The sequence below is a fragment of the Castor canadensis genome, chromosome 18 (assembly GCF_047511655.1).
Source record: "Castor canadensis chromosome 18, mCasCan1.hap1v2, whole genome shotgun sequence".
NCBI classification, from domain to species: Eukaryota; Metazoa; Chordata; class Mammalia; order Rodentia; family Castoridae; genus Castor; species Castor canadensis.
Window position 1 is genome coordinate 13,448,784 of NC_133403.1, and position 6,214 is coordinate 13,454,997.

Sequence of the window (6,214 nt, forward strand, 5' to 3'; positions counted from 1 at the left end):
TAAAAAAAACTGTCTTAAAAATGGTTTTTGTTTTGTCAAGATAACTGTCAGGAATTTTTGGTGCTACAGGTTACTCCATAAATTTGTCAAGACAACAAGAGTTTATGAAAACACAGAAAGGCTAGAGGCACTGAGCACAGGGAGTGCTGCTGCACTGATATGAGGGCTGAGACAGATTTACTTATGTAAAACAAAGTAAAAAAAAAAAAAAAAAGCCAAAGTGCATCCTCTAGGTAGGATAAAAAAACTCAAAAAGGAGCACAGAAGAAATGCCGGCAGAAGAAATTTTTGGCCTGGGATGACCAGATTGGGTCTGTTATTTTAGTGGGGGCTCCACTGACTACAGGTTGGTGGGATCCTGCTGTATGTCAGGAGCCATGTGTTAATGTCAACAATCTTGGATTCGATCCCTTATCAACATCTGAGCCACAATTATTGGCCATTAGGTTTCCTAACTCCATGCTTCGTCCCCATAAATATTTAATTGTGTTCTCTGGTGATCTTTGTCAAGGTTTTAACTACTGAGGTAACTGAGTCATGTTCATTTAAGAGTTGGTTTATGTAAAATTTTCTAGATGACCTCATGGTTAAACTACTGTTGTCTTGGATGATTCTAATGCAGTTTGTATCCTATATGTGTCCGTGACTGGGCTATTTGGGGTCACTGACACAGTTCTCTTCCCTCAATAGATGAAAAAAATCTAAGATTTTACTTTAAGAGCAACAACTAAACTAATATGTATATATAACCTCTATAGAGATTAAATTAAATATATTTATGTTTTTCAAGTTTATCAAGCCTTTTAAAATATAAAATTTAGATAAGCATGGTAACAAAAAGTTAGTGGTACTGATATACTGTTCTGTTAGTTGCTAAATTGTTCATCAGAATTTTAACCATGACTCTTAATTTTTTGTCATTACAATTCTGATCCTTCTGGGACATTTACAATCAACTCCATAAAAAAATGACTCTAATGAGTACTTATGTGTCAACCAGGTTAGCTTTTTAGACATCTGCTTTTGTTAGATTTTGTTTTGCATTGTCCTTGTCTAGAAGCCCACTGCCTAAGAGCCACTCCTTCTAAGCCTCTTTGTTGCTTAAATTTGGCCAAAATTGTCTAGTTGGCACTCCCTCCCACCTGATCTGCTCATTACATCCTGCCCGCCCCCCACGACGTGGAACTAAAACCAACCAGACATGGAACCAAAACCAACCAACCAAACAAAATCCAGGAAAGAGCAAATCTTCATGATGAGGAAACAAAATAACCAGTCGAGAAAGATCTTCAGTCTATGGCCATACCACCCTCAATGTGCCCAATCTCATCTGATCTCGGAAGCTAAGCAGGGTTGGGCCTGATTAGTACTTGGATAGGAGACAGATCTTCAAAAGAGATTGCTCAGAGACAAACAGTTTGGAGACAAGGGGGGAATGCCATTAAAGTTCAAATGGAGTCACTCATGCCAGACCTCTCAAAACTAACCAAGGCCAAGAGGATTGAGGAAATGGTTCTTATATACGTGTGGCCATCTGGCATTAAAGCCCTTCCAGATACAAACTCAGATTTTTAGACGGGGTCTTCTATTAGAGACAAAAAATAACTATTTTTACTGGCTCTAAACATGTCCTTTGATATGAAAAGATGATGGTTTTAATTTTTTTTTTAAACAACATGTTTTCTTGGACATATGTACTGATAATGTATTGTTGCCTTGATAATTCTACTCAGTTAAAAAAAAAAGACAATGTCTGGGTAAAAGAATAAAATGTCCAACCATTAAAACCCCATTGGAGGTTTTAATGGGGTTTTTTTTGTTATTTTGTCTACTACTCCCACCACAGTTAAAATAGCAGAGATTGCTCCTTGGATCCACCACAGTTGAGTCAAGCCAGCTTCTCTCGAGTGGGAGTGTGTCCCCGAACCAGCTTCACCGTGTAAGATCACCCTCTGGAACATCAGCACCCTTCCTCAACAGGACTCTGCTTCCCAGGAAACAATAGGGGACCATGGACAGCAGGATGACAGCCCTGCTCTAGTCACCCCAGGAAGCTGACTAATCTACACACAGCAGAAGCTTCAGGAGTCGACGCTCCAATGGGACAAATGGACTGTTTTCTATGCCAGTTATTTCACTGTAATGTGTTGTCACCCCTCATCTGTGTCTGTTGCTGTAGTTCTCACCCTAGTCTTTGCCATAGGTTTGTCAGAAATCACCCCCACTGATTGGACTCATGGTGAAGGGTTTTTATTAGCTCTCTTCTACCTCTTTTGGGTAGGATGCATAACTACTGTTTATTGTTACTGATCTGGTTTTCCTTCGTGGTCCCAGAACCCTCCTCCTGTGACATATATATGCATGTTACTTGGCAGGAAGTGTTGTCATGAGGACTTTGCTTTTGCATACTTACTGTTCCTGTGCAGGCACTGTCACTGGGTCATACACTCACAACCATACCATCTATCTAGTGTGCTCCCATGGTAACCAGCATATCTGCTTCAGCTCCACCTACTGCCCTTGGGAGCAATGGTTAGAGATCCGGATAGTCACAACCTTGGGTCCCTCGTAAGCAGCACCCAGGTGTTTAGCCCTGATAAACCAATGTCTGTGTTCTTTGATGCATGTGTGGCCATAGACCAAGGTGGGTGTGGAGGTACAGGCTGTACCTGTGGGAGTCCTGCCTGGGAAAGAGCCTATATGTCAAATGAAAAGTAAATGTGCCAGGAAGACAACTCTTGGCCATGTGATGATAGAGTAGGTTCTTATTATTGCCCTTATTGGGGTTGTATTTCATGGGCCACATGGCAAAGGGCAAAACATGTAGCCCTCCTTCACAAGGGGATAACTGCCCTTAACTTCACCCCTGGCACTGGTAGCCTATAATTTTCATGTTATTTAAGCCATCCAATTGGACACAGTAGTTAGTATAAGAGTATATGAAAAGGGCCTTAACCCTGGACTCTAATGCACCTCAAATTAATAACTGATATCCATGAGAGTTCCTTATACCAAGGTTTTCACTCCTTTTATGAGGAGATAAGGAGTTAATTTTCTATCTCTACCAAGGTCAAAAACTTGTTCCTCTCACTGGCTGAGTCTATAAACCCATACACTGAATGTCACTCTGTGCTATGTTTGTGGGGGGACCAACATGGGAGACCATTGGCCTTGGGAAGCAAGAGAGCTGGACCCACAGGAGTCTTTTAATGAGACTGCTTTCCCAAAACACAGGAAAGGCATCTGGTTCCCAAAGACTTCCATCATGGGGAATTACACTGCCCAAGAGACCCAATGATGGGGAGCTCCTTACCATACAGAACCCCAGCCCCACCCACTGGGCAGCTTCTCTAATTTCAGGAAAGCTTGAGACAATCTTAATGCCAACATAGATTGGCGGGCACCCAGAGAGCTATATTTGATCTGTGGGAAGCAAGTTTATACAGTGCTACCTAGCAGGTGGTTTGGGTCTTTCATGCTAGACTCAATCGGACCATCCTTTTCTTGCTTCCCCTCAAACAAGGTGAAAAACTGGAAGTCCCATATATAAAGAAATATTAAATAGACAAAATGGGATGCCTCACAAATTGGCAATAGGAACGATGATGAATGGCCTCCTGAGCGAATCATCCAGTACTATGGTCCTGCCACTTGGGCAGAAGACGGGTCTTGGGACTACCGCATCCCTATCTATATGCTGAACCACATCATCAGGCTGCAGGATGTTGTTGAAATTATAACTAATAAAACTACAAGAGCTCTCAATTTACTGACAAAATAAAGCACTAAGATGCACAATGCCAGCTATCAAAACCACTTGGCTTTAGACTATTTGCTTGCTTCTGAGGAAGGAGTTTGTAGAAAATGTAATCTGAGCAACTGCTGCTTACAGATTGATGATAAAGAAAAGGTCATTAAAAAAAAATCACAGACAAAATGAGGAAGCTTGTCCATGTCCTATCCAGACTTAAAGAGGATGGTTCTCTGCCACAGGCGGATTTAAAACCCTTATAGGGGCAATGGACCTAATCCTAGGGGCATGCTTAATACCGCCCTGCCTGGTTCCCCAGTATTGAGATCTACCAGGACTATTACAGAGACCATTATACAAAGAAAAATGGCCACGCATGTAATGATGTTATGAAAATACAAACCCCTGGATCCAGATGATGCTCTCTGAGGCAAGGCGGGTCTGAGCATCAAAACGGGGAATGCTACAGCAGGGAAGAGGGCCAGAAAAGAAACAGACAAACCTGGGTTCTGATAAAGTAGCAGGGAGGTAAGGATGGTATTGCAGAGAGAGAAAACCTGAGGAATCTCAACGTGGAGAGGGTCACGTAGCACTGGGAGGGGAAAGTCATGTAACACTAGGGTAAAGTAGCCGATAAAATTGTATATAATGACATATGGATTAGACCTTGCTTTTTGCTTCTGTGACCTGCTTGCAAGGGTATATAAGGTGAGACCCCTTTGTTCTTGAGGCTCAGCCTTTGGACAGGAGTCCACTGAGTCTGTGCTGGCACAATAAAATGTTGCTCCCTGCTAAACTGCCTCAGCGTCCCGTAACTCAGCTTGAGAGTCCCTTGCGCAACAGTACAAGTTACAAAGTCAACAAGTAGAAAGGATATAAAAAGGTGTTGAGTATGTGTTTGGAAAAAAGTTAAAGGGAGAAAGAGTGCTTTTGGATGAGAAAGAATTTTGTAAAGAAAGGTTTGTCTTAAAGATTGTTCCAAATAAAGAGGAATAAGCACAAAGCATCAGAAGTTTCAGAATATTATCTAAAGTTCCTGAGTCTTAAAAATGTATGATAGATGGAGTTTATAAAAGTTAATGTGTGTAATTAAGTTAACTGTAATTTAAGAGATAACTAAGGGATCTCTTAAAGTCAAACTATTGCTTGTGGAACTTATCGGGATTTTGACTCTAGGAAACTGAGTCCTAGCTAAATGTCTTTTCTGTGATGTTTGTACATTTATCATGCCAAAATGTGTGGGCTGCATATCTAAATTTCACTGAAATTCTATACAACGTTTAGGGGTTATATTCTATACAAACGTTTATGGGATTAAAATTATAAAAGTTTAAAGGGACCAACACTTGGTCAATAAAAAACAAACACACACAAATAATGCAGCCTATTGCTACCTACAGGGGGAAGCACATGTAACTTATTTCAGGGTAAAAGACACTCCAGGCTGTGGAGGCATTCCTCTTTCCCCTAAAGGCCTGTAAGTTTATCCCAACTGTAAGAAAAACTACTTAAAAGAGCCATAGTTCAAGAACCATCATTTGCTTACAATAAAGGTGGAAGTTTCTTTATATTGATTGTGAGGCTAGTATTGTAACTTTTTGAACTATAATCTTTGCTTATGGATCAGTTTCTCTGAAATTATGAGCTCAGTCTCTCTTCAGCTCTATCATCTCTTAGGCAACAGGGACTGCTGGCCCAGCTACCACTCGAATTTCCAGTGCATCCACACTGGGAGATTACAGACTTGGAGTGGAGAGAAACTTGATCCAGCCTGGGAGGGACCTTATCAGGTGTTACTCACTACCGCTTAGAAGGGATTGTCCCACTATATCTGAATAAAATGAGCTCCAAGGAGGAACACTGGACCGTGTCTTCAGAGCCTGGCAATACCAAAGTAACTTTTAAAAGACAATTACTGGAACTATTTTTCCTTTTTCACTTGGGGAACTGTGTGTTTACCATTGATGTCACCCAAAATTCTTTTCCTTGGACTGTTAAGTTTGATGCATGTCTTGTTCTCCCCTGTGGTGAGCCCCCAGGGACGTCAACTCTGGGATAAGATTATATATCTGTGCTTATACCCTGGCTCCAGAGAGGACTATCATGATGATTTTGGTTAAAACTTAGAAGGGCCGTGTGGTGGCTGGTCAGATGTTGGGTGGACTACACAGTATAAGGGTTGGACCTCATCAGCCTATGGGAGGAAAAGTGGAAACAATTACAAATATGCAAATTAGTAGAGGTCTCTCTCCTCAGTTGCCAGCTCTACCAATGCAACCCCCTTTCGTTGATCATAGGTGACCCACATACCATGACCATAGAGGCTTCCATCTTAAGGCATTCTGGATTGGGGGCTGATGTCTCTGGAAGAGACTCCATAGATACATTCCTTTTGAGATTAATTAAAAATACTACAACTATATCTTCTGCTGATGATAGGCCCCTTTCTCCAATGCCACCCCT